General features: G+C 43.8%; 1 protein-coding gene across 43 annotated transcripts in view; it reads left to right on the forward strand.

Moving 5' to 3' along the window:
• Window positions 1–19,460, forward strand: part of MAP4K4 (mitogen-activated protein kinase kinase kinase kinase 4) — a 243,480-nt gene that overhangs the window by 84,912 nt on the left and 139,108 nt on the right. The gene's annotated exons all lie outside the window — the stretch shown is intronic.

Genomic DNA, 19,460 nt, shown 5'->3' on the forward strand with positions numbered 1-19,460 from the left:
AGGGCAAGCAAGTCATTCATCACCTCCTTCAGCTCTGCCCAGATGACAGGGTATCAGAGAGGCCTCCCTGACCACCTCATGTAAAATGGCAACCTTCCTTTCTGGCACTCCCTCTCCTGCTAGGTGTTTCTCTGTGGGTTAAAAAAAAGTGAGGAGGTATTCATAACAGCAGCAGTGTATTCACTTGTTTATTGATTGTGTCCCCTTCTTAGAACAAGAGCACAGACTTCACCTACTTTTGTAACTGTTGTGTTGTTGGTGTGGCGATCATGCCTCATAAATCACAGTGCTGGGCAGCAGACCTTGTAGCCTTGGACATTTATTTCATAGTGAGGTGGCCACAAGTCTGAGGATTGAAGTCACTCATCCAAGGTCTTAGTGGAAAAGTAAGCAGTTGATTCAGATGATCAGAATTTCTTTCTATTTAATATCCTGCATTTATCTTAAGAACGCAAATTATGGTGTATTTGTGGTTCGAAGAGTTTGAATTTACTACTGTCTTTCTACCTAGAGTTCTGCAGTGTAATTTTGATACCCGTGGCTGTAGGTTGAAGAAAGTAACCTCTCTGGAGCAGCAAGTCCATTGACAGACGTTGTCTTATCAGGGTTTTGATGAAAGGGAACAGGTGGGTTGGAGCTGCACCACAAGCAGAGCTTTGTGTGCCTGGGAAGTAAGGGTGGCATTGGGCACTTCTCCTGTTATTCCCAGTTAAGGATCTTGAAAGCCAGAGCTAATGAGGCAGTCTCATGGCTTTGTGAGGGCCCAGATTTCCTCCTCCCCATTGGTTTCTCCCAGGGAGTTGTGAAATCATGGTTCTTTCTTCCTTGCATCAGTTTCTGAGTCTTGCCCTTTTATGGCCCTAGGATTTGCCCAGATCGCAGTAATGTTTCAGGAGTTCTGCAGGGTGGGCACTGGATAGGAGGGTTAGTGGGGTAGTCACTTGGCAAATGTCAGGTTTCTCCAAGTACCTTGATTGAACATCTGAGGCTGTGGAACCAGTTGGGTTGACTGAAAAGTAGATGTACAGTTAAGAAAAGCTGAGAAAAAAGGGCTTTTATAAAATAGCTCACTGGAAGCATCCTCTGCCTGAGGTCCAGGCACAACAGCATGTACCCATTCAGAAGGGCATAGCAACCCCTGCCTGGCCTCGGATGCTTCTGCCTCACCATCATCTATATCCTGACTTCCACCCGCTCGCGGTTGTCAGTCACTGACTGGGGTGTGAGCAGGTTCTGGAGTGCAGACCTGAACCTTAAGTTGCTGTGGCCTCTGAGGAAATGCAGGGATCCCTGAGTGAGAATTTCATCTCTCTCCTTGCTAGCTGTGTGACCTTGGGCTAGTTTTCTAAACTCATGGAACTGTCACTTCCTTTCTATAAAATAGGTATGGTTTTCTTATTTGTGAGGACTTCCTGCATTACCTGTAAAAGTATTTGCACACTAGTATGTGCCAGGTCCAAAAATAAATAAATATCTATTACAAGTATTTGTTGAAAGAGTGAACACACAGTGGGTGTGTCTTTTTCATCCTTTCCTTTGTTGGGCAGAGAGGAGGTTTATTGGTAGAAAGGAGCGAGCGGGAAAGGAGAGGGAAGCTTATATTTAATCACCACTTCACTTTGCCTAGTCACTTAGTTACGTAATGTGATCTTTGCTCAGGCCTCCTTAAGAGTGGTCAGAACACTAACTTTACAACCCCACCAGGTTTACGTAAGCCTTCCTAAAGCTATAAAACTGTTCTTTTACTTTACTTACGGAGTCTTTCATTATGATTCTTATTCTTAGAAAGCTAAAATGGGCATGTGCAACTGAAAAAGAAATGGTATGTGTAACACAGAGGAAAATTATCTGTTTTTATAATATGATTCTTTGTAATAGGTCATGATTTTTGACAAAAGATACTTTGAGGAGAATTTCCATTTTCTTTCTTTTTTTTTTTAAGATTTTTATTTATTCATTTTAGAGAGGAGAGAGAGAGATACGGGGAGGTGGGGGAGGTGGGGAACAGGAAGCATCAACTCCCATATGTGCCTTGACCAGGCAAGCCCAGGGTTTTGAACCAGCGACCTTAGCGTTCCAGGTCAATGCTTTAGCCACTGTGCCACCACAGGTCAGGCAGAATTTCCATTTCCAAATGCTGAGGAAAGAGCTCTTCCTATTTTCCATGGAAATATCTCTTAAGACATCGATAATTTGTTTTCATTTGACCAGGTTAAATTTTGATGAACTTGGTGTGATTTTGCATGAGGATGCTTTGATTTTGAAAACCTGAGGCCCTGGCCGGTTGTCTCAGTCTGTTAAGACTGTTGTCCTGAAATAGTAAGGTTGCAGGTTCAATTCCCAGTCAGGGCACACATGGGAAGCAACCAATGAATGTGCAGCTGAGTGGAACAACAAATGAATGCTTCCCTTCACCCTCCCCTCTATGTCCCTTTCTCTCTCTGTCTCTATCAATTAATAAAAAATTAAGCCCTGGCTGGATAGTTAAGTCAATTGGAGCATTGTCCTGGAACACAGAGGTTGCTAGTTTGATCCCGTGGTTGGGGCACATACAGGAGCAACTTGATGTTCCTGTTTCTCACTCCCTGCCTATCAAAAAAGTGTGTGTGTGTGTGTGTGTGTGTGTGTGTGTAGAGAGAGAGAGAGAGAACTTTATGGTGTGGATACATCATTCTGGAAAGGGGTACTATCAAGTGGGACCTCAAAGGGAAATTCTAAAGATGAGTTTTCTCTTTTATCTAAAATAGGGATAGGGGAACTATGAGTATTGAATGAACTCTCTTGTGAACATTCAACAGAGGCAAATGCAGAGTGGTATACAGACTTTGAAAACTGAAAAGAAAACATAACAGCATTTTCTTGAATAACATCGTTTTGGTATAACATTAATGAGATGCTCTAGAACAGATGTCCCCAAACTATGGCCCATGGGCTGCATGCGGCCCCCTGAGGCCATTTATCCACCCCCGCTCCCCGCCGCACTTCCGGAAGGGGCACCTCTTTTATTGGTGGTCAGTGAGAGGAGCACTGTATATGGTGGCCCTCCCAACGGTCTGAGGGACAGTGAACTGGCCCCCTGTGTAAAAAGTTTGGAGACCCCTGCTCTAGAAACTTTGCTCTCATTTATATCAGTTCACGTATGGTAAAACTGGTCTTGTTACATGTTCTTTCACTTAAAAGTCACAAATTTATCGACAATGTTAAGTAAGGACGACTGTGCTGCTTCATAGACCACATTCCAGGGAGGGGTCACGCCTCTGCCCAGTTATAGTGCCAAGGACTCACAGCGGCTAGGTTCAGAAACCAGATACAGAAATCGTTCAGGGAGCCACAAAGCTGCTTACAGTTTGACTATATAAATGCTATAAATATACCCAGGTTCAAGGGCAGTGTTATTTTAGAGTCAACTTCTTGAAATGCTGAGAAAAAGGAACAATTTAGAAACCATAATTGAATGTTGGGTTGGTGATGAGTAGGGTGATGACTGTGGGTGGATCAGGAGCCCAGAATGGAATCAGCATCTCTTATATCACTTAATCTCTTGCCTTTTGATTTGTGTTTGAAACTTTTCAACTCTCTTCCTCTGAGCCAGTGGGAAGAGTTCAGTTTGACTGCCTCAGTGATGCTTCAAGTTATATTTTAACATTGAAATGATACCATGTGTGTAATTCTGAAAATCAGGTGCACTGTGAAGTCACATGGTTGGAGGGGACTAGTAATGGGAGAAGGAAGAGGGGAATTGCAGAATTGTGTCATCTTATGTTCTGGGTGAATGGATAGTCAAGCTCCTCATTCTGTATGTAATGCCTCCTAGAGACCTGTGGGGTCCAGTGCTCTGTCCACTGATTTCACAGTGGTTGGGGCTGTTCAGCCCCTGTTGGTTATGTTGCTGTGCTGCTATATGTAACACTGGATTCCTCACCTGGTTGGTTGTGAGACTCAGCTCCTTTACCTGATTCTTTCTTCCTCTTTGTTAAAACTGTGAAACTGTGTGCGTGCATGTGTGTGTGTGTGTGTGTGTGTGTGTGTGTGTGTGTGTAGACAGGCTACCTTGCTTTGGAGTAGCGACCTGTGGTCATTCTACATGTTTCTAAGGAAGGCCAGAGAGGAATTCAGATTGTGAATTATATTCCAGATAAACATAGATCATTAATCTTGTAATAATTAAAATAAAACATGTAGTATATGTTGCTGTGGACCAGCATGTCTAGTAATTGTCCTGGTCCTGAGTGAGAATGGTGCAGAATTAAGAAATAAACTCAAAGAGAAAAAAGAATGGGATTGGGAGGCCTCTGCAAGCTGATGGCAAGCCAGAGCAAAGCAAAGCCCCCTGACTGCTTCATTATATAGTGCAGAGCCATATGCAAATAGGGAAGTTTCCGATATAAAGTCACACATCTGAGGTGTAAACAGGAATCCCCCACCATGCATAACTGAAATCAGCCAATATCAGAACAAAGAGTGCAACTTAAGCAAGCGAGGTGTGTGTGGGGGGGTATGGGCCGAGGACAAATACTCAGCTTCATAGCCAATATGGAGGTGTGGGGAAAGAGCTTAACCTTTGGCTAAACCTTAATTTTAGTTTATGTGCTGAGATTTGTGCTTGTCTGATTTCCCGGATTCCCAGATTTCAATTTGGAGGCAGACTGGAAAAATACCGAATAAACACAAAATTAGTATAGCCAATGCTAGCAGATACCAAGATATGTGTCTTAATACATTAAAGGGATTAAAGCTTTTTAGATTAAGCAAATTCAGCAGGATTTATAATAGAGTTTTTGCTGTGTTGAAAGTCCTTAATATGTTTACCAAGTCCATGCTGACACCATCACCATTTCCCATACCCTGCAGGTGCAATCCAACCCCACTTCAGTCTTACTGAGAATTGTCACAAGGAGCAGGAGTCACACTCAGAAAAAGTCCCCATGACACTGGAACTGTTGTCATACTCTCACTCTCTGGCTGGTTTTCAAGTCCCATGACCACTGTTTCCAGCACATTAAGCTTTTGCCTTAAGCATATGGGCATTCTGGATTTCTGGAACCAGGTTGCTTTCTAGGGGCTGTCAATCCATGATGAGTGTTGGGCAAATAAGTTTGTAGAATTTGTGTTACTTGGTTTTGCTAACTTTTATTAAAAATGGCGCTGCCTCCCTGGCCGGTTGGCTCAGTGGTAGAGCGTCGGCCTGGTGTGCAGAAGTCCCGGGTTTGATTCCCAGCCGGGGCACACAGGAGAAGCACCCATCTGCTTCTCCACCCCTCCCCTCTCCTTCCTCTCTGTCTCTCTCTTCCCCTCCCGCAGCGAGGCTCCATTGGAGCAAAGATGGCCCGGGCGCTGGGGATGGCTCCTTGGCCTCTGCCCCAGGTGCTGGAGTGGCTCTGGTCACAACAGAGTGACGCCAGAGGGGCAGAGCATCGCACCCTGGTGGGCAGGGCGTCGCCCCCTGGTTTGCGTGCTGGGTGGATCCGGTCGGGCGCATGCGGGAGTCTGTCTGACTGTCTCTCCCCGTTTCCAGCTTCAGAAAAATACCAAAAAAAAAAAAAAAAAAAAAAGGCGCTGCCCACGTGGGGTGGCTGATTACCTTCATGCTTTGGAAGGGGCTTGGTTATGCTAATGTATACTGGAAGAGGGATTGTCCCACTGAAAAGTATTAAAAGGAGGAGCTAGGAGGCCATTTTAGGAGGAGAGACCACATTGTTGCAGAGGAAGAGGCAGCCAAAATGGAGGTGTGCAGAGGGGACTGAGTGAGACTGTTGAGCCTTTGATTCTAGGAAAAGAATGAAAAGATTCTCCTGGTTGTGGAACAGGAGAATCTGAATGGGTTTTGGTGCTCCATGTGTTTGTTTTTACTCATTAGCCAATATGAGTCTAGAATAAAGGAAATGGCACATCATTTCTTTGCTTCATTCATTCATTACCGTCTGTCCGAATTAAATAGAAACCTGCATGAGCCAGGCGGCTGTGATGGCCGCGGCTACTGGCCTTACAGCGAGGCTTCACCTTCCTTGTTTCTTGCCGGCATGTAAAGAGAACCTGTTGTTGACAAAACTGGAACATATAGTCTTGTCCCCAAGTTAGTAATTTGATTGAATTTTGCCACTTAGGGCCAGTTAACATATTCCGGTATAATATGAGAGACTTAGGCTGTTGCTTGGCTGATGTAAAATGGTTGTCAGCTGCAGTAAGTCCTGAGCAGGAAATGTTAAGAAATTTTTAGAAGTAAAATAAGCCTTATATAATTGCTGTTATGGGTGAGTCTCTTTTCCTGACTCATGGTGTCTTGCCAGACTTTCAGGAACCCACCAAGGAGCCTTAGCAGACTAGGAAAAACACACATATCCTCGGTCCCACAAGAGAACAGGACAGGGTCTGGCCCTTACCAGATTTCTGTGAGTGGGTCCTTCCATCACACTCAGGGAAGGTCTTCCTTGTTGGATTTTAGAGTCTCTAAGCCACTGAATGGCCCTGTACACCAGTATTCAAAAATTTTTTAAAGTAAAAAGAGCGTGATAAAGAAGATTTGCAGGAGTTCCAGGGCATAACTCCCTCTTTTTTTATTTTTTCTAATTGACCTTCAAGCGTTTGATGGGCATGCTTTACAATGTCTTGGCCCTGAGAATGGTAAGGAATACCTGTCCTGAGGTCAATTCCAAAAGTCTGACAAAATGTAGTAAATGCTTACAAGTAACATTCCCATATGTTGGGCAGGTAAAATATAGTCTCACTTTGTTAAAGATGACACTGCCCACTTGGAAGCCCGTCGCCCAGGTGATACTAATGTATGTTGGGGGCGGGCTGTGGGCAGGCAGGATCCTTGTAGCCTGGGGCTTGGTTTTAGGACTAAGCCTTTCCCACCCTTTTTGATGTGGGGTGGTACAATCCTCAGATTGAATCCATCATGCCTCAGATAAGTGACTTTGTATTAGAGACTTCCCTATTTTGTATATTGGATTAAAGTTTTTGATTTCTACAGTATAAAGTGGGGCGGACCAGGAGCTTGCTCTGCATTAGAGCAGAGAGGAGAGAGGAGAGCAGAGAAAGGCCATGTGGAGGAGAGGAGAAGCAGCCAAGATGGTGGAGTGCTGAGTGAGAAGCCAGTTTGTGCAGAGTTTGTGTAGGGAGAAGGAATGAGATGGGGAACAGAGGTGAATAATTCGGGTGAGCTAGAAACCCTTGATTCTAGGAAACTCGGATAAGTCAGTAGCTTTGTGAGCACTGAATGAGTGGGTTTTGGAGCCCAGTGTGTGTTTTTATTTGCCTGCCGGGTGCAAGCTAGGATTGAAGGTGATGGCCCACCAGTTCTTGGCTTCATTGTTTCTTGACCGTCTATCCGAATCTAATGCGAGCCTGCATGGGCCAGGAGACTGTGATGATGGCTGCAGCCACTGGCTTTATACCATATTTTTAAAAACATTTTTATTCCATAGATTAACAGGCAATTTAGAGAGCACATAAAACTGAAAAAATCCAGTATGACCTTCTTTATTTTCCCATTGTAAAGAAGTTTAAAGCTTTGTTAGGGAAATTTACTTTGCCCTAAGTCTTGCAGCTCTGTGACTGCTTAATGCAGCGGTTCTCAACCTGTGGGTTGCGACCCCGGCGGGGTCGCCTAAAGCCATCGTAAAATACATAATGCATGTCAGGTATTTACATTCCAAATCATAACTGTAGCAAAATTACAGTTATGAAGTAGCCACCAAAATTATTTTTTGGTTTGGGGTCACTGCAACATGAGGAACTGTATTACGGGGTCACGGCATTAGAAAGGTTGAGAACCACTGGCTTAATGAGTGCACCATAAAGAAAGCCAGTGTTGCTTAGCAATTACAGATACATCAGCTCCTGTATCTAAGAGTCCTCTGAATTTATGCCCTTGTATTGTTAATTCCATTTCAGGGCATTAGAGGAGCCAAATTTCCGATTTTTTCGGGGTTTCTTTTGCAGGATGTGGCCTGACAAGCAGAATTAGCATTTTTATATTACTTTTCTAACTGCCTAAAGCAGCTTGAGACAGATTTTTGAAATAACTTACTAATTTTGCTCAATTCCTTTGTTTCACAGACCTGAGTACAGTTTTACACATAAACAAGACAATTACAGTACAGAAACACAAGTATAACACATAAATTGATTAATCTTAATACCTAAGTTGTTATTTGGCTCCCAACTCTGAAGACAGCACAAAACACACTTCACAAAACACAAATTTAAATGAGCACTTCTTATATATTCCAATTTTAAAGCAAAAATGTAGGAATGAAACTACTTTTTAAATATGAGCCAGCATTTCTAATTTTTGCAGGTAAGAACTTAATTTAGGCCTTTAAAGGAGACACATTTTGGACAATATAAGACAAAAACTAAACAGAAACTAGAATTAGACAAACCAGAGAGAAACCTGGGATTTCAGAGCATAACCAGACCAGAAAGATACCTGCCTGATCTCAAGGCATTTCCTGACAGGCACTGAAGGATGGGACTAAATAAAATTTCTTTAAGAAAATTTTCTTTCGGCAGCTGCTTGGGAAATTTTGTAGTCAGATTCACCAGGGGTTCCCTGCCTAAATTTCCAGGCAAAGAATAGGAAAGAAATAAAATGATAGTTCAGAGGATTGGAGCTAAAAGCGTTAAAGAAAATCAGACAATAATAGGAAAAGCTGTAACTTTACCCAAGTCTCCTCCTATTCATTCTCAAATTCCGTAGTTGCTGTGACTTGTAGTTCAGGTTCACTATGCTGAGATTTCTCCTCTACCTCAATTTCAGCTGAGCGGCTGACTAAGCAGCCAGAGAGAACTAGGAGCAGCCACCCTGCCGTTGCTTGGGATAATTGGGTGAAGTTTGACCTGCTGGAATTAGAATTTGCTGAGGAAACAGTGACATTGCCCCAACTGTTTGATAGGGCTGGAGAGGTCCCCGTTGTCCGTTTCCCTGAATCACCTGCCCTTGGGCAATATATTTAGATTTACATTCATTCACCTAATGTTTCCCTTTCCTGCAAGTGGGCAGAGATTCGGAGTTTTAGGAGCTGGCTGCCCCTCATGGGGAGGCTGAGACTGATATTCGGAGACAATAGGGCAATTTTTAGCAAAATGCGCTAAACCCTTGTACTGAAAACAAAATTTACTGCTAGAAGTACTTCCCTGACCTCCCTTCCTTCATTTGTTGTGCCGTTTATCAAGGTATTGTCCTAGAGTCCTCTCCTAAAGCGCTGCAGCAATAGCCAGACCTTGCATGTATGAAGGCCCAATATTAGTGCATATTCTGATGTAATTCCCTATATCTTGAGCCTGATTTAAAGCTTGTTGGAACAGGGCCCTCCACGGGTCTGAGACAAAGACCCTGGGAGCAACCCGATAAGCTTAGGAAGGAGCAGAGGGTGGTGGAGGCACCAAGGTTAAGGAGGCCATAGCCATGACACCCTCATTATCTCCCAAGTCATTCTCGGTCTCTAAGGTCTTTTCATATTTACATCCCTCTGTTTCTAGCTTACTTTGATACTTCTCAGACAACAGCTACTCCTCAAATAAAAACATTTGTACAAAAAGAAAAAGGTCTCCTACTTTTGACCCTAATTGCCCCATAATTTATTACTCCCGACTATACCTTCCCCGAAAACTTTGCTCAGTGTGCACACTTGGGGAGTTCCATCACCTGCTTTTAGTTTTCTCTTCCTCAGGTTCCTGTTTGGGTGCTACCTGCCGCGGACCACACAGCTAGTAATTCCAGTTCCTGAGTGAGAACAGTGTAGAATGAAGAAATAAACTCAAGAGAGAAAAAATGATGGGGTCAGGAGGCCTCTGCAAGCTGATGGCAAGCCCTAGCAAAGCAAAGTCCGGCGCCCCCCCCCCCCCCCCCCCGCTTTATTATATAAATAAGGAAGTCTCCAAGACAAAGTCACATATCTGAGGCATAAACAGGAATCTCGCTACCATGCATAACTGAAATCAACCAATATCAGAACAAAGAGTGAGAAGAAGGGCATGTAAATTGCCTCTAGCAACTTAAGCAAGTGAGATAGGGGGATGGGACGAGGACAGATAACTCAGCTTCATAGCCAATACGAAGATGTGGGGAGAAAGCTTAACCTTTGGCTAAGCCTTAAACTGCAAAGACTTTGCCAGCTTGTAGTCTCCCACAATATGACTTGGTTTTAAGTAAGAAAACATATCAATATGTAATAGTAGTTATAAGTGGTATTAATTTATATTGGGTTTGGAGAACGATGCCAGTTATATATTTTGTTTGAAATTTGAATGAATAGACATTATTTTGTGATAGTTTGTATAACCATAATATCCTTTTGAAGGTATTTCACACTAGAGGGAAACACCTTGTGACCCACAGTATTTTAATGTGTGAAATGAACTAATAATAAAAGTTTATTCTCTTTCTCCTTTAAAAATAACAAATTTTAATCAAAAATATTGATAATATAGAAAAATGGGAAGATTAATTTACTGTTTTTAGTAGCTTCAGATAGTGAACACATTTGAAAGTAATGTTCTATGTGCAACTCTTGCTGTGAGTGCACTTAGTAGGGAGTGTGTGATTTATGGGTTGTGTGTGTCTGCATGGGTCAGTTATCTTTTATCCAATGTTCCCTTTATGAGTACAGTTTTTTAAAGTATGGTGACAGTCCCATCATTGAATTTCAGGTCCGGCAGAACCAAGTAGGCTAATTATTGATATTTTGCTGTTGAATATTGTATGACTATAAAAGGGATTGGGAGTTTTTCATGCTATTAAATGTTCTCTTGTTACTTTAAAGTACAGTTGCCGAATTCAGAAGCAGTAGGGTTTTTCAAATGAGTACAAGAAAACCTAGTGGCAAATGTGTATTATGTGCTATTTGAAATCTCCATGTCTAAAAAATATTTTGATTGATTTAGTGAGAGAAAAAGGGAAAGAGAGAGAGAGAGACAGGTACATGAATCTGCTTCTGTATGTGCCCTGACTGGGTGGGGATTGAACCAGCAACCTCTGTGCTTTAGGCTGGAGCTCTAACCTATGGAACCATCTGGCCAAGGTGAATCTCCATTGTTTTATTTTATTTATTTTTTATTTTATTTTATTTTATTTTTTTGTATTTTTCTGAAGTTGGAAATGGAGAGGCAGTTAGACAGACTCCCGCATGCGCCCAACCCGGATCCACCGGGCACACCCACCAGGGGGGCGATGCTCTGCCCATCTGGGGCGTTGCTCTGTTGCAACCAGAGCCATTCTAGTGCCTGAGGCAGAGGCCATAGAGCCATCCTCAGCACCTGGGCCAACTTTGCTCCAGTGGAGCCTTGGCTGCGGGAGGGGAAGAGAGAGACCGAGAGGAAGGGGGAGGTGGAGAAACAGATGGGCGCTTCTCCTGTGTGCCCTGGCCGGGAATCGAACCTGGGACTCCTGCACACCAGGCCAACGCTCTACCACTGAACCAACCGGCCAGGGCCGAATCTCCATTGTTTTAGATGCTTTGATATGAAGACTTGCCCCAGTGCCTTTTCTCTTACTGTTAATGTAGGAATGGATATGCTAATTTTTGTCCTTTCTTATCATTTCTGGAACCTTGACTACTGGTGCTTTTAAATTTGCTACTCCCCCTCTTAAAACATAATTCTTCACACTAGTACTGAAGTGCAGGCACTGGCTCCCACGTGTACCACACCTCAGGGCTGCTTCCTCTCTTGGAAAAGGCACCGTTTTCTTCATGCAGCTTCCCCAGGTGAAGCAGCTGTCTTTTCTTCCCATGTGAACCGCTGCCCATCCAGACTCCCCTAAAGGAATTACGAGCTCTTGTCACCGTAGTTGTTCCCTTGCACCTGTTCATTTATATGTTCAGCCATGTTGTTTCCACCTCTCGACGTAAAGGTGATTTTTGCCACAGTGATATAGCTCAACCTAATTGGAACTTAGCTTGCTGTTTGACACCCCCCCCCCCCCCCCCCGCAGCCTTACAGAAGTCTCATATTTTGTCTGGTGTAGGGTCTGGAAGTCTGCACATCACAGGTGAAAGTGAGAAGCTGAACTTCATTTCCTAAATAGAAAAAGTTGACACCTCTCTTCCCACAGTCAACCTCTTATTTCCAAAATATTGCATCTCTAAAGTAACAAAACAGCACTAAACATAATTAAAATCAAGGAACAAAGCTTCCAGGTTGGATGGAATGAGGAGCAATCAGGTCGTTGCACCTCCTGCAGCTGGTGCACAGGACGCATCATGATGGAAGGCCCTCTTCCGATTTAGGGGGAGGCTGGCACCTCCTTGATCAGGTGCAGTGTATGACAAACTGCTTTTGTCTTTCCATGTCTGGAGAGAGGGGAAGCAATTTTGTGACATAGCTTCTAGTCCTGGTTGAATCGTGGACCCCCCCCCCCCCCCCCCCCCGGCCTGTGGGTAACTGCATACCTGTCCCATTCTGGCGTTCAGTAAGGGTTATTTGCAGCTCAAATCTGATGGGATCCATATCCTGTCCTTTGATCATCTTCAAGATTTGCATGGTAATCCTTAGAGACCCCAATGCCTTCTACACCACTAGACTCATGATGATGTTTGCATCACGGCAAAGCAGAGCAATTCTAGGAAACTGAAATGTGTCCTGTTTCCTAAGTGTTTCTGCTATGGGGTACAGTGTTCTCTGTCACCATGTTAGCTTTCTTTTTGAGAATTTTTTTAAACCCCTCTAAATGATAAGCTCCTGAAAGGCAGTGAGGGATATGTCCTCAGTACTGATGAGATGTAGTCACTCTGAGCTTACTGAAATTTGCATTGGTTCATTTTGGTATTAAGCAAATAGAAAACCAATTCCAGGCAGTTACTCTAAAGTTTTTGTTTCAGATTAAACTCAGCAGAAAGAAAAAAAGCATTCTGATGTTCAATATATGTTGAAGAAATTTATGAAAAGGTAAAGGAACAAACAAAGGCCCATTATCAGTTTCGGAGTGCCAGGAATAAGAGCTCTGAATATGTTCACCTGCGTCTTCAGATTCTGTAAGGAATTTCTTTGGGTTTTTTTTGTTTGTTTTTTTTGTTTTTTGGTGAGTGAGAGACAGGAAGGGAGAGAGATGAGAAGCATCAGTTCTTTGTTGGGGTGCCTTAGTTGTTCATTGACTGCTTTCTCATATGTACTTTCACTGGGGGGACTTCAGCTGAGCCAGCAATCTCTTGCTCAAGCCAGTGACCTTGGGTTTCAAGCCAGCAGCGACCATGGGTTCATGTCGGTGATCCCATGCCCAGGCTGGCGACCCTATGGTCAAGTTGTTGAGCTGCGTTCAAGCCTGATGTTTCCGCGCTCAAGCTGGTGACCTTGGGGTTTTGAACCTGGGATTTCAGTGTCCCACGTTGATACTCTATCCACTGCATCACCACTGGTCAGTGGGGGTGTTCTTTAATTGACTTTTTATGATTTATCACAGGAAAAGAGAAGTCCAGAGATTGAAAGTAATTTTTTTTATTGGTTGCTGTATTGCCATGTTTGATTATAGTCACTTAAATATTTATGCTGTGGAAGAGTATACTTGGCAGACCCTCTGTAAGTTGGGTTAATAGGACAACTGCGGCCATTTCTATTTTAAAGTCCACAGCCTGGCATAAGGGAACAAGTCTAGGTGTAGATCTTGAACTAAACCCTTTTGAGATTTCAGTTTTCTCTATCTGTAAAATGAGGATAATGATACGTATGTTGGGTTATGTGAGGAATAAATGAAAATACATACAAAGTGCTTTGTCCACCAAGTGTCTCAGTGTGGGTACATCATGGAGCCTGTGTCCTGTTCTCACAGCTCTCTCTTGAGGACTGGAATGCTGCCGGGTCTCACATGCGTGCTTGCTAGAGTTCAGGCTGTAAGTGTGCACGCATCCCTCCAGGTTGTTGAGGGAATAAAGTATTTGTTAACCTAAATTGTGTTTACTTACCTTACATAGTGTCGTCAACTTGATAGAATTTTCTCTAGTATTCTGTTCACTCTCTGAGGCTGAATGAGTGCGAAAATATATGATTCTGCAGGGAAAGGTGAGAGAGATTTAAGTTATAAGCATTGGGAATAGAAAAGGTGCTGTTAAGTTGCAGGGCACTCCCTTTATAGGGCGTGAAGGGATGGTCTCATGTAATAAATAATAAGAGTATGTGCAGGAAGTTTGGAGGGTGAGTGGAGAAACTTTTTGGTGGGATAGTTGGTGTTGGACAGTACCATGACCACTTAGGACTGCAACCCTCGTGAAGGGTCCTATCTTTCATTTATGTAATGGGTTTGCGTCCCCTCTAAGTTCTCTCTTGTGAATGAGACAACCTGAATGTTTCTCCCGTGAGCATAAAGTACATCATCAGATATATTTTATTTTTTTGTTTGTTTTGGGTTTTTTTTTTTTTGTATTTTTCCGAAGTGAGAAATGGGAGGTAGACAGACACATTCCTGCATGTGCCCAACCGGGATCCACCTGGCATGCCCACTAGGGGGTGATGCTCTGCCTATCTGGGCAACTGCTCCATTGTGACTGGAGCCATTCTAGCACCTGAGGTGGACGCCATGGGACCATCCTCAGTGCCTGGGCCAACTTTTGCTTCATTGGAGCCTGACTACAGGAGGGGAAGAGAGAGATAAAGAGAAAGGAGAGGGGGCAGGGTGGTAAAGCAGATGGGCACTTCTCCTCTGTGCCCTGGCTGGGAATCGAACCTGGGCAGTGAATTTTAATTCTAGATCTTGCTATATGTCAACTCTTTGAGGGGAAATAATTTAAGCTCTTTCTTTAAAAACAAAAACTTACACATGCCGGGCTGATGCTCTACCGCTGAGCCAACTGGCCAGGGCCTTCAGATATACAGGTATTTTAATGGAGTTACTGGATCCAGGTAAAGATTATGCAGCATGAGTTATTTGCCTAGTGTTTGGTGGTGGCAGAACATTTAGGGAAATGGAAGAGAGCATCACCATCTTTTTTTCTCTTAGGATTTAAAAACTTCCCTTGACTTCTCTTTCTTCTGCTAGGTTCCTCTCTCTAGGGTTGGGGACAGACTTCATGAGAGGCCGAAAGATGGGCTGCCACAGTGCCCTGCATTTTATAATCATGTGGAATGATATTGTTCCCCCTTGGGAACATGTGTTCTAAATTTAATGCATATTTGCAAATACAAGTTGGCAATTTTGACTGTTAGAATAGTGAAGGAGTTTTGAAAATTAGAACGTTTTTCTTAGGTTGGATGTCTGCCAAGAATAGTTTGAGTTTTCCTTTTAAAAAAAGGAACCATGCATTTTCCTCATTTAAAGACAAAAAATGAATCAAGTGCATGAAGGTTGCTCTACTGGAGGAGGCAATTCTGGTTAGTATGGGGCAGTCTAACTTTGTGTGAAATAGTGCTGATTGCAGTAACAATTTTATTTTACTTTTTTTTTTTTATTCATTTTAGAGAGGAGAGAGAGGGAGACAGAGAGAGGAGAGGAGAGAGACAGGGGGGAGGAGCTGGAAGCATCAACTCCCATATGTGCCTTGACCAGGCAAACCCAGGGTTTCGAACCGGCGACCTCAGCATTTCCAGGTTGACGCTTTATCCACTGCGCCACCACAGGTCAGGCCTGCAGTAACAATTTTAATTCTAGATCTTGCTATATGTCAACTCTTTGAGGGGAAATAATTTAAGCTCTTTCTTTAAAAACAAAAACTTCAATAGCAGGAATTTGACAAATTGGTAGGAATAGTCTTGTATTTTATAGAATCGTTATAGAAAGGGGGTCCTGCTGCCATTGTACCTTGGGCAGGTAAAAGTAGAACAGGATAATGACCTACTTTTTTGCCCTTATAGAATTTTTAGGATCTATTGGGAAAAAGCTGAGAATAGTATTGGGAGGCTTTTCATCATCAGATGTTTCATTATTGCATTAATGTTGACCTGGTATTTCATCAGTAAAGCAAGCCATGGCTTTTACTATCTTCCCACTGGTGTTTTATGACCCCAAATGGGACACCTTATGTTCAAGAAATGTAGACCAGTAGGACAGATGAGCCAAGTTCACACATGGATGTTAGGTATGCATATTTAATACTGACCAAGTAAATATTACTAGTATATTTAAGAATAGATGATTCCATGGAAAGAAAGTTCCTGTTAATAGTAAGTTTGTAATTTCTCCATTCTCAGGCCAGGAGTTTCAGCGATACAACCTCCTGGATCTAGTGTCAGGTTGAGGCCCACGCTGAGAGGGGCCATGGTATATTATCTCTTGGGTGGTGTTGTGTAAGTAACACACGTTTATCGTTTCAAAAAATCCTTCATATAGCCCTGGCCGGTTGGCTCAGCGGTAGAGCATCGGCCTGGAGTGCGGGGGACCCGGGTTCGATTCCCGGCCAGGGCACATAGGAGAGGCGCCCATCTGCTTCTCCACCCCCACCCTCCTTCCTCTCTGTCTCTCTCTTCCCCTCCCGCAGCCAAGGCTCCATTGGAGCAAAGATGGCCCGGGCGCTGGGGATGGCTCCTTGGCTTCTGCCCCAGACGCTAGAGTGGCTCTGGTCGCCGCAGAGCGACGCCCCGAGGGGCAGAGCATCACCCCCTGGTGGGCAGAGCATCGCCCCTGGTGGGCGTGCCGGGTGGATCCCGGTCGGGCGCATGCGGGAGTCTGTCTGACTGTCTCTCCCCGTTTCCAGCTTCAGAAAAATACAAAAAAAAAAAAAAATTCCTTCATATAAACTCCTTGCACGTGATTACATACATATTTACACTCAGTACACTAAGTCCTAGCTTGAGTTTTTCTCCTCTGCCTGTTTTGCTGGCCATTTTGATTCCTTTACATATGGTGACCCATCTCAGCAGATAAGTATGACTTTTGTTAGATTCAGATTTAGAGGTTTTCTTGTGTGTGTGTGTGTGTGTGTGTGTGTGTGTGTAGAGAGAAGAGAGAGAGAAGTATGTTGCTGTTGCACCCCATTGCCTCCCCACTATTGGCCAGGCCTTTTGAAGGTGAAGAATGGACTTAATTGACAAGGTTTGAGGTAGTGGCAAGTTGCATTAATAAGAAAGGGCAGGGAATCAGCACCAGCCTCTGGAGGGAGCGAAGACTTTCAACTGAGCATCTACCAGGTGTGACGGCCAGGGCTTTCTGTATATACTGTGCACTTATTACAGCCTGCATTGGACTCTGCAGTGACTTTGGGAAGCGCATAAAACGTAAGCAACGTTCCCAAGGAAATACAGCAATGAAGTGGTAGTGGAGGAACGAGAGCCCAGAATGCCAGAATCCCAGATTCCTTTCTCCCTGTGCTTTGTCTTGTTACTTAAAAAGGAAGGACACAGAATTGTTAGACAGTTTCCTGATTCAGATTTCAATTTAAAATGGACCTAATTTTGGAAGACCTCATATTTGTTAATCAAGACTGTACCTTACTTGGTCTGACACAAAATAATTGATTAGTTGTTAGGCTATGAGTCTGTAATCCCTCCGGAGGGGAAACCAATATTCTGTGTAAAACAAACACTGAGTGAATCCACACAACTCTCAGCTTTCAGCCACTGCCAGACTGCCAAGTCTTACAGATAGACCTGCAGTCCCGAGTGTAGGTGTAGATGGGAAGAAAGGAAGATGCCACTATTATAGAAACATTTGGAGGGATTTTTTCCCATAGACTAGTGCATTTTCCTGATCCATAAGGATCTTAAGTGTTACCATATCACTCAGAAGACCCACCTCTCCCCCACATCTCATTTCCAACACAGTATTGTTCACCTTTCTTGAAAAGACAGAAAGTCAGGGCAACTCTCCTAACATTTCTCTGGGTTTGTCGGCGAAAAATTTGCTTTAGTAATTTCGAGGTCATGCCACTGCACAAAGCGTAACAGATGTGTGTTTGCAGATTTGAGGGCTGACTGGATGCTCAGGAAATTGTTTTCGAGTTTCCTATGTAGAAGATACTAGAGGATTACTTAAGTTCTACATTTTCTTCTTGGATTCAAGGGGATCATGATTTGGTTTCATGATTATATTGCCATGATAGGTGCTTATGGGACTTGCCTGATACTATGCTAATAACTTCATTTTCTATCATCATTGAGACAAACGACATTTAGTTGTAATTTGTTATCGCGGTTGTGCTGTGCACTCACTGTTCTTTGCTCCTCAGTTATTCCTAACAATAAACATGTAAAGTGGGCACCACTTCTACCCTCCTAGACATACAGGAGCCTGAGGTACACTGAGCTTTGTCGTGCCAGCCCTCAGGTACCATGTATGGATACAGTCTTGCCTAGCCTGTGCTCTGGACAGCGGGCCTGGAGCTGCAGGATCCTGCCCATGCCCAGGACATGAAGTAGAAGCTTAGTTGTCCCTGTGCTGATGCCTACAACAGTGCCGTGATTACAAAGCTAAAGGCTGTTACAGAGCCTATTTCTACATAGGTAGAAAATTTTATTTTGAGCTTTTGCTCAAACCAGATGAGCCCGTGCTCAAGCTGGCAACCGCGGGGTCTCGAACCTGGGTCCTCTGCATCCCAGTCCGATGCTGTATCCACTGTGCCACTGCCTGGTCAGGCCATAGGTAGAAATTTTAAATGAGTGATTCAGAGGGGGACACTATCAGTACTGAATCTTGGACAGACAGGTTGTAAACAGTGTTAGTAAGTACCAGAAATACAGGATCCCATATAGTCTTCATAAGTTCCTACCTTCCTGGCATGGAGCTGTATTCCACTCTGCACATTTCAGAGATGGAGCTTTTGTGGATATCAGAGGCTTTCTCATCTTTCCTTGCAAGATACAGGCAGGATAACATTTTCTTTCAGGATCGTGGGTTACCCAACCCTGAATGCAGGAATAGTGCCAGATGACTGTTGCATGGGGTGGTAGACAAGGTGTGATAATGGGGTCCTCTGAGGCAGCAGCGGAAGTGTCAGCTAAGGTCTGTGAGGCTGAGCAGGCTGGAAGAGCCTGCCTGTGGAGTGATAGCTGGGAGAAGGCTGGGGGGTGGGGCAAAAAGGCAGAGCTCCGTTACACGCACCATGTGGGATCTCCCTGCCTGCCTCAGAAGCAGAACTTCAGATTGTCCGAACTGCACATTGTGCCCACACTCACATGGCCACACTGCAGAAGACAAGTAGGGCTGTTCACAAGGACAGTGGAAAAAGCGATGTCTATAGGGAGGGGACAGCTGGAATTGTGATTGTCCTGGTTTCCTGTATATTAAGTTGTTGCACAGGTTCTGCTTATGAACTGCTGGGCCATTGCTGGACTCCATCCCACCATGACCACATATAACTGAGACATAATTTTAATAGTGTCATTTTCACAGGGTTGTTTTTTTTGCCAAATTGTAATTGAGTTCCTGCTTAAACTTCCCAGAATCCAGAGAGAATGCACTTCAGACTTCAAGTTATGAAGTTTATAATGCTCCATTTTGGGGCTGCAGGAGTGGCCAGCTCTTGAGGAACATGGGGCATTGTGCTTTACATTTATGGCAGAAGGACCGTTTTTCACAATGTCCTTAAGTAGATGGT

The sequence above is a fragment of the Saccopteryx bilineata genome, chromosome 3 (assembly GCF_036850765.1).
Source record: "Saccopteryx bilineata isolate mSacBil1 chromosome 3, mSacBil1_pri_phased_curated, whole genome shotgun sequence".
NCBI lineage: Eukaryota > Metazoa > Chordata > Mammalia > Chiroptera > Emballonuridae > Saccopteryx > Saccopteryx bilineata.